The following is a 10,328-nucleotide window of genomic DNA, read 5'->3' as shown; positions in this document are numbered from 1 at the left end:
CGCAATGTGTATCATGAGTGAGATTTGAATAAAGGAATGGTTGAGGCCTTAAGTGACAATTGTTCTAAGGAGGTAATGACAGTTAAACCATTTTTACATAAGACTTAGTGGATTAGCATGAATTGAACCCTTGATTGCCGCTAGTCTGTTATTAATGTGATCATGACCATTGAATTATTAATTTTAGGTTAATTAAATTAGTTTAATATTTTTAATGATTTTTATTATAGTCTTAGTTCGATTTGCATGGGTAATAAAACAGGAAGGCGTGAGTTCGAATACGTCGAAGCGTATTATCCTCTTATTTATCGATTGGGGAGGAGCTAGAATTTATAATGAGCTTATTCAAAAAATAATTTTTATGATTTCTATTATAAATTTTAAGAATTTTTATACTTTTTTATAAAATTTTAAATATGTTTTATTAATTTTATATTTTATTAGATTTTTAAAATAATTTTTATAAATTTATATAATTTTAATATTTGATTATTTTTTAATTATTTTTAATCATTATGAGAAAAATTAATTAAACCGAAAACCGCCACGTGTTACCATATGTTTGATCCATTAATTTATTTTAACAATCAATATGGTCAATGAGATAAATTATTAATAAAGGAACTTAATTAATTCTTTTGTTAATAACAAAGACTTAATTAGATACGAGTTTAATACATAAACTTAATTGATTTTTTTATATTTTCTTAAAAAAGTTTGGACATATAAACTCAACTTCTCATAAAGAGAAAATTGTTTGTTTACTATTTATTCAATTCATTTACTTTACCTATAATCATATGCATTCTTTATTTATTTTATTATGTTTAATGAGATTTATTTATTTATTTATCTTTCTATAATTAATTTAATTAGATGTTTCTAATATAAATTATTTCATGAATCCGTGTTTAAGTGTTTGCAATAACTCAAGATATATCGTGCTTGAGTTGTGATAAAGTCAATTATCAACGTGTCATAATGTTCTATTGATGCTGAAACTAAAGTCTTTACTATGTTGATGGAGTTTGTCATTCTCTTACAAATGTTTGTTATTTTTCTTTCCTTAGATTATGTAGTTACATTCATGGAATGAATTAATGAATTAACCTCTCAAAAAATTTATTTCATGAATTTTATTGGTTTTATTATTTTTTTCAATATTACAAGAAAACATGGATTAAGGAAAAAAATTTGGCGGAAAAATTGGTAATGACTAACTTTTGTAAATTCGGATTTCCAAAATTCAAAAAAAAAAAAAAAAGGTTATGGAATAAGTCTCCGGAAGCATGGGATCAGAGGTAAGTGACAAAAAATTGGTTCCTATTGACGTGGGTAGGTGGGTTTTGGTGAGAGATGCACGGTTGGTGGTTTGGATCTTTGATATTATCATGTTTAATTTAGATTATTGCAGAGGTATTTTGGTTGACTAGTAAGCTTACAAATAAATTATATAAATTAATTGGGGTCAACTTTTTTGTGTTTTATAAAGAGATGGAAAGAAAGACGGCAAGAAAGAAAAAAAAAGAAAAGATGAAAATATATGTACACTTATTAATATATTTATATATATTTTTTCGATTTTGTAAGTTATTGGGATACATTTTATATATAGGTGAATTTGTGTTATATTTGTTGGCGTGTAAGGATAAAATGTGAGTATCAATGTTACTTTTTGTAAGGTTTTATTTGTTTTTATTTATATTTTAGTGTACAAAAAATTATCGACAAATAAACTATAAGAATACAATGAAGCTCAATAACTACAGTAATTTTTATAGAACAATTTAAAAATATAAAAGATGTGAGAGAAATAGAAATAAACTTTATTTCTATGTTTTTAGGTGTGTCGTATAAATAAAAATTTACTCCTATTTATAGGAGGTCTTATGTCTCTTTATAGGGACATAAATATTCAAAATGGATAGTCATAATTTCAACAATAAACGTAATTATCCAATAGATATCTACTTGAATAATTATAATTATTTATTAATAATCAAGTGACATAATTAATCAATAAAAAGTAAGATAACATTTCATACTTTTTATCCTACTCTCATTAATTTTTCTTGGTGCAATGTTATATTGTTATGTACTAGAAATTTCCAAGTCTAATAAAACCTCTTAAATTTATATAATATGTCATCATATTATTTTTTATAATTGTATTTAAAATTATATATTATATCATAATTATGTAGTGTTCATATTATGATCATGTTATTGAATCTAATTGACTATATCTAAATAGGGCCTGTATTTAACTTTTTTTTTTTCTAAACATGAAATTTTGTTATAAAATAAATGCAGTAAAAATACCGCAGCTGCTGCAAACAAAAAACCCCTTCACCACACATCTCAAACACACCACTAATAAATAATATTAAAATATATCATTAATAAATTAACTAATAATTTTAAAAATTATTAAATATATAGTTATTATATTTCAAAGTATTATTTTAAATATGATGAATGTGGACAACAAAGTGTGGGGATTCACCTAGTTATTATTATTTCTAACCAAAATCATATCTGAATAATTTGTTCAACAATTCAACTTTCTCTAATCAATCCATCTTGAAAATAGTCAAACTAATTGGTAAAATCATAATTTCATTTAACCCTTATAAAAAAAGTTAAATCAAAGTTAATAAATTTTCATATGAGTTATTTTTAAATATTTTATAAAATACTTATCATCACTCCATCCTGCTAGTAGAATTTAAAGAATATACTAAATATTTTCCTTCTACTAATTTTAAAACAGAGTAGAGCTTGTTGGGAATATATTACTTCAAATTGAAATAGTTAGTACTGACAAAATAAATAAATTGAGCATAAATAAATAAAATAATCACTATGTTGTTGAAGAATCACTATCTTAGAAGCAAATTCTTCGTGTTGGGTGTAATTTATCAGGCCCGTTCTTGATATTTTTAGAGTCCTAGGCAAAATAATAAAATGGGGTTTTAGGTTCTTTAAAAGTTGGAGAAAATTTTTTTAGGTCCTTAAAAAGTTGGTAAAAAAATATTTGGGCCCTTAAAAACTTGAAAACAGTATTTTGGGCCCCTTTCAGCCTTAAGCCCTAGGTGATCGCACATCCAGATGACCCTTAGGGTCGAGCCTGGTAATTGTATAATGGACTCGCCCCCCTTAAAATTAACACAATACTTTAATATTTGTACATCCAAATAAAAAAAGGTGGAACACAAATAGTATTGTTGTTCTCAAAAATATTCGAAAAAATAGAGTGAAAATTAAAGTTGAAATTTGGTTGGAAAAGTATTTTGAACAACAAACAGGCAAGCTAAGAAATGTAAAGAAGAGATTAATGTTTGTTTATTGTTATGTAAAACGAAAAGAATGACATGATATTTATATTGTTTTCTGAAGGGGTAAAAATAGTAAAATAGTAGTATCAATTTTCAAAAATAGCAAAGAATTTTCTTCAATCGAAAATATTCTACAACATGAAAAAAAATTTCTAATAAAAGAAATAGAAATTTTATTCCAAAAAAAAAAGTATTAACATGAACACGGCCCAAACAACGGCGACTTGCGCGTGTTGGACATTTAAAAGTAAGATTACAATTATACTCTTTTAGAAATTTTTCTCAACCAATGTGGAATTACTCAATTTACAAAGTTTCTAAATAAATCTATACATTGGACGAAATTTGTGAGAAAAAATAAAGGCTAAATCCATGATGTAAAAAGATAATGTTAGAATTAGATGATAGGGTCTGAAGTTGGAGCGATAGCATGGATTTAAAATGGATTTTTTTTCATCATTTCCAGAAATGAGCATAAATTTTCGTTTGCAGGTGAACCCATTTGATGAATCCTTTGGGCTTTCTTTTATAATATGATTAAGGTACTTCAACTTTTGTTTGATTTTTTTTATCGGCTTAAAAGGCACATGGGAATTAATGTTTTTCTAAAAAAAAAAAATTGAATATTCTTGTCAAAGAGTTGTGTGACTGTTGAAATTAAGAAATAAGTAAGACAAATGTAGAAGCCCAAATTGTCCGGGCCCAATTATATGAAAACCCAACCAAACCTCTAAACCCACTAAAACCCTTAACCCATGACCCATTTACATCTACTCAAACCCAATTCAAAAGCCCATTAAGCCCCCAAAAAAAACCTAACCCAAAAAAAAAAAAGAAAAAAAAAGAAAAGAAAAACCTACCCCAAAAAAACCTAATCCCCAAAAAAAAAAAAAAAGAAGAAAAAGAAAAACCTAACAAAAAAGATAAAAAACCTAGCCACCTAACCACTTTCCCACTTGCCCCATTTTTCCTCCCATTGTCTACCACCACCACCTACAAAATAGAAAAAAAAAGAAAATCATGTAAAAGATGGCTATAAAAGCCATTCAAAAATCATGTAAAAAGGGAGGGATTTTGAAAAGATTGAAAAAAAAAGAGGAGACAAACACAAAAATCCTTTCAAATTTTGAACACAAAAGAAACATCAATAAAAGGTTGCATTTTTCTTTTTTCCTCTTCTTTCGAATCTTTTTCTTTCGTTTTTTGTGTTGTTTTTTTCTTTCTTTATATATACATATATTGTTAAAAAAATTACCTTTTCCGCCACTGTATGGCGGTGGCATGACGGCAAATGACAAACGATCGATCGGTGACCGCCCCCTTGGCCGGATTTCCTTTCCTCCTCCTTCTCTCTTCTTTCCCCTTTTTTAGGTATTTTATATATATTATGTATATATTTTTAATGCCATTAGTTATATATTTCTTATGTATATATTCTTAAATACTATTATATATACATATATATATATATTTTAAATACCATATTGTGTATATATTATTATTACAAATTATTACTATTGCTAGTATTATTATAACTATTATTATATTAGTGTATATTTTATGTACACGTGTATATATATATATATATTTGTACATATCATTATTTTATATTATTATTATAAATTTTTATGTATATATTTTTATTTACGTTTCCTAATATTTTCTTTTATTGTAGATATTATTATTATTATTATTACATACTTTTATTATATGCATATATATATATGTATTTTATGTACATATTATTATTTTATATTATTATTACCAAATATATCATTTTTCCTATTTTATTATTAGTACATGATTTGTTTTTATTTTGTAAATATCATTATTATTGTTATTCTAATATTCTAGTATTCCATGTTAATATTTTTCATTAATGATATCATTTTTTTTGCGTCCTTTATCTATTTTTAATTTCTCACTTTAGGAATATTTTTTCTCATGTTTTAATTAATTTCAAAAATAAGGCAATGTACCGATTTAATATTAAGCCATCGATTTCATCGCTATGTTGGGTGAAATTCGTCGGCTTGTGTTAAAAACGGACACCCTTTCTAAAAAATCGAAAACTAAAATTCTCATTTTCAATCGGATCACGATTAAATATTATATTGAACTCGTATTTTGAAAATCAAGTCAACACATGTTTGTGAGATACCAATTTTGGGCGTCGCGAGGGTGCTAATACCTTCCTCACAGAATCGACTCGAACCCCAATTTTTCTCTCGAACTTTCACGTAGACCTAAATTTGGCCTTCTTTTTGTTTTAAAATAATTAGGTGTCCGATCACACCTATAAAAAGGATCGTGGCGACTCCTTTGTTAATAAAATCGAAAGTTGGTTTTCAAATGTTTAATAAATCGCCACAATTAGCAACCAAGCGAAACTAAAATTTTTTTTACGTCGCTACAACAAAGTTGATGAAACCCAATACCATTTCGACTTATTGTAATTTAATCCCATTTCCAATAATACTCTCTTTTATCACGAGTTGGAAAACAAGTATTTGTTAGGATAAAGCATAATATATTTATGGAAGGGATTTAGTTAGTGATTTTATATTTTCATAATTTTTATATAATTAATATTTTAATAATCCAATTGTTGAATTTATTATTATATTTGTACTTGTCATGCATACAAAATTTTGAATCAATTTAATATTTCTATCATATCGATCTAAAAGATTCTCTATATAAATATATATATTTAACAATTGAATTTTTTACATAAAACTAACCGTTAGAAAATTTTATTTTTCCAAACTTGACATGCATGATCTACATGAATAGAGTATGAAATATGATAGTTGAATTATTAAAATATCAATTGTATAAAAATTACTAAAATGTAAAACCATTTAAATTTTACACTAATATAAGTGAATCTCTCTTCATATATATTTATGTATGAGATACAATTATCTAAAATCAATTGATAATCAGTAAAGCAAAATAGAAATATTAGTAGTTTAAATTTAATTTATATGAGATATTAGGTGAAAAAAGTATGTAATAAATATATATATTAAAATTTATGTAAATAATGTTGAATCGTTGAATATATCAATTATTCAATTTTAGTTGGTTGGTTTTTTTTTTTCCAAAAATTTAGTTGTTGTTTTATAAAAGAAGAATTTGATTATATTAAATTATGGTAATGAGACAAGGGTTTTTATTTTTTAACGATAAATGTCAATAGTGGGCTTGAATTTCACGTAACGAAGCAAATTTGACTAGGTCCTGCCTGCATGGGACCTTCCAAGAAATGCCCTATTACTTTCTATACAACACTCTTTCATTTAAAAAGCTTTTAATAGGCGACTTAAGACTTATAATTCTTTTTTTATTATACCTTAAGCCGGTTATCATGAATCATGTACCCATAACCCTACTTATATAACATGCCATAACGCTCTAAAATCAAACCTTTTCAAGCTTATGCTTCTCAAATAAAGACCAACCTCGGTGGTAATGCTGGTGGTGGGGGTAGTTTTCCTACATACTTCTGTATTCTCCTTCACCATGGAGGCAGTATCGGAGTCGTGGTATTCCCATCCAAATTCCACTACGCCGGAGACATGATGAGTCACCGCTTGGGAGTTACGGTTTGGTTGATGGAGGCAGCGAGATTAATTTCGACAAGACCACTATTTCTCATCTCCGAAGTTGATTGGATTATCTTGGTATGTGCTGCTGAACTCCAAACACTTCAAAAAGACGAAACACCCATGATCAAGGGCACAGCACATCTCAACACCTTCAATCTCCTTTTTCTGTCTTATTTGATGAGACAGACACAAATTAAGAAAGTTGGTCTGAACCTCAAGTATAATTTTTGAGATGCATTTATATGCTTCAAATATAATTAGTTAGATTCTATACATTTGTTTTCCTCTACCAAATTCTGTCCCGCCTCTACCCATGTCTTTGGTAAGCTTGAAGAGATAAATCCTGAGATGGTGCATGCTTCAATTAAACCAATCTCTGCTTCCGCCTCCAACACCAAGTCCTCTAACGTTTCTTCTAACTAGACTTGATCATGGGTCAGGCCATTCGGTCTGGCCCAAAAGTTCCGCCCAAAATGTGAGAGGACTTTAGCAAAAATATAGGCCTAAAAAATGAGCTTAGACAAAAAAAAAAACCCGTTTAGAAAACATGTCGGCCTCGAGTAAGGCATTTTTGGCTTGGACCCGACCCAAATTCACTAAAGGACAAAAAAAGATCTGCTTTTTTTTTTAATGTTATTTTCTTGTTGTTTTCTTCCTATTTTGCTATCATTTTATTATTATGTTGTTACTATTTTGTTGTTATTGTTTGGATATTGTATAAAACGTATTTTATTATTAATTTTGTTATTATTTTAAAAGCATTTTTAATTTTGTTATTATTTTAGATACATTTGCTTGTTAAGTTGCATTTATCTTAGTGTTATTTAAGTCTACATATTTTTCAAAATTTATTTTCAATTTGTTGGGAAATATTTATTTTGATGTTTTAGTATTTTGATGTATTATATATATTTAAAATTATATAAAATAATATAAAAATTAATACAGTAGGTCGGATCAGAGCACCCCAAACCCGCCCGAAGTTATGGCTTGATCCGCATGCCACATCAAAACATAAAAAAATTCATTCTAAGTCCGTAAAATCGTACTTGATGTTCAAAAGATTAATTCATTAAGGGTTAAAGTGAATGGAAGCTGTGCACCAGGTAGGAAACCGGAAAAGAGGAGGTGAGTCCATCGGCTTTTCGGCTTTTGCCGATCTAGACTAAGAAAGAGGGTGTTAGTTACACACCTGTTTGCGACGATATGTTGACGAGATCCACACACGAACAGCCTACAATTGGATTACTAACACGTTAATCTAACTATTCAAATACAAACTACATATTAACCCCTTACAATATTCGGCCAACCACACCTACAGATCATAGTAAGCTTATAAGAAATCAATAAGCAACTCATTAACAAATTTTTGTTAATGTTTACCACATAATCATAATTTCACTGCAAGCTGTCTTCCTGAGTAACAGTCACTAAATCATTTATAACTGGAGCTACGAAACTCCAAATTAAGTTCCATTAATTTTCCCTGAAAATAGACTCATATATCTTCTATCCATAAAATTTTCAGAATTTTTGGTTTAGCCAATCAATACCAGAATTTTCTCAAAGTTTCCCATGTTTCACTGTTTGACTAATCTGACCACCCTTCATTACGAATCAAATTTCTCATTGTACAGAATTCGAAATATGTTCTTGTTTATTTCATTAGAAACTAGACTCAATAAGCTTTAATTACATAATTTATTCAGCTTCTAATTCTTCTCCCACAATTTATGGTGATTTTCCAAAGTCACGTTACTGCTGCTGTTCCAAGCAGATTTATTACCAAATCACTCTTTCACACATACCTTGCATGCATGTTATTTGAACATGTATATCACCAATCAATCATCACATATCTATGATTTTACTTAAGTATAATCTCCATTTCATCATTTTAAAGCACAACATGTTAGCTGATTTTTCCTTTAACATCTAAGGCACATGCATGCTCATTTGTTTGGCTCAACTTTACTTATCTTCCATTTTTCATCAAAAGAACATGAAACAACAACCATTTCCTTCATTTTAATTCATGACTAAATGCTCACAACACAACTAAAAATCAAAATATACTTCAAGAGTTAAGGTAGAATCAAGAAGAACTCATGAACCTCAAAATAGAAGCAAGGTACCAAGAACTTACCTTCAATTTTCCTCCTCCTAATGACCGAATACTCAAGAGCTTTCTCCTCTCCTTTCTCTTCTCTAACTTTCAGCTATGATGAACAAAGATGGACAAAACTTTGTTCTTTTCACCCCTTTTTCTTTTAATAAAACTTCATATTTCATCCATTTAATTCATCCATTTACCTAACCTATTATCATGGAACATTTACCTAACCCATTATCATGAAACATTTACCTAACCTATTATCATGGAACATTTACCTAACCTATTATCATGAAACATTTACCTAACCTATTATCAATTTGTATCAATTTGTACCATAAATTATGGATATCAAGTGTACATTTTGTCTACAACAACATGATGGCTAGCCACTTCATGTAAAATGGGAGGTTTGTCATGCAAATCCTCCTATTTTTGCACTCCTATTTATTTGGTCACTTCAATTTAGCCTATAGCATTTTCAAACATTTTCACATAGGTCCTATTTCATAATTTCACTCACAAATGACAAAATTAAAGCATGAAATTTTGCCAACATTCACAGAATTCCCGAAAATTGAGGCGTTACAGGATCGGGCTCGGATTTTACAATTTTTAATTGAGTCAGGCTTGGGCAAAATTTTAAGCCCATTTTTCTGACTGGACTGGGCCAGAACCTAATAAATGGGCCTAAATTTTTACTTGAGTTTGACCCAAACTCGATCAGGCCCAGCCCATGAACAGCTCTATTTGTAACAATCCAAACCCTCCTTTACGACATTAAGACTTCAAAATCTTGTGCAATAACATTGAAAATTGGCTAACAACTAATACGTTTGTTATGCATGATACCATATATCAAATAATTTTTCTTAAACACTTGTTACTTTATTAAATAATCATTTAAATTTTAATTGATATTCAAATAAAACTTTTTAAACTTTTTAATTTATTAAACTGAACTCATTATTTGAATGTAACAAAATCGTTAAAGGATTCTTCTAATAATTTAGCCCAAAATAAACCATTCACGATATAAGATTATAATATGGGGGGTTCTATCTTACTGTATTTGCATATACGGGTACCTTACCGACCTGAAAACCATTTCTCAAGTAACTTTGTTTGCCTGATGTCTCAAGGTCGTGGGAACGGTGCTCCCGTAGGAGGGAATGAAGGGAGCTTCGTCGCTAGCAGCCCTAGAGTGTCTCAAGGTTGTGGGAACGGTGCTCCCTTAGGAGGGAATGAAGGGAGCTTCGT

At 28.6% G+C, this 10,328-nt stretch overlaps 1 long non-coding RNA gene across 1 annotated transcript; it reads right to left on the bottom strand.

Annotated features, from left to right (window-relative positions):
• Positions 1-6,513: 6,513 nt before the first annotated feature.
• Positions 6,514-9,252, bottom strand: LOC128291759 (uncharacterized). Its single transcript, XR_008281608.1, has 3 exons — positions 9,102-9,252; positions 8,145-8,186; positions 6,514-7,467 (listed from the first exon to the last, which is right to left on the bottom strand). It is a non-coding gene; the product is annotated as an uncharacterized LOC128291759 (long non-coding RNA).
• Between the last annotated feature and the right edge of the window lie 1,076 nt (positions 9,253-10,328).

Source organism: Gossypium arboreum, chromosome 4 (genome assembly GCF_025698485.1).
Source record: "Gossypium arboreum isolate Shixiya-1 chromosome 4, ASM2569848v2, whole genome shotgun sequence".
Classification (NCBI taxonomy): domain Eukaryota; kingdom Viridiplantae; phylum Streptophyta; class Magnoliopsida; order Malvales; family Malvaceae; genus Gossypium; species Gossypium arboreum.
This window is presented reverse-complemented; position numbering and strand designations above follow the sequence as displayed.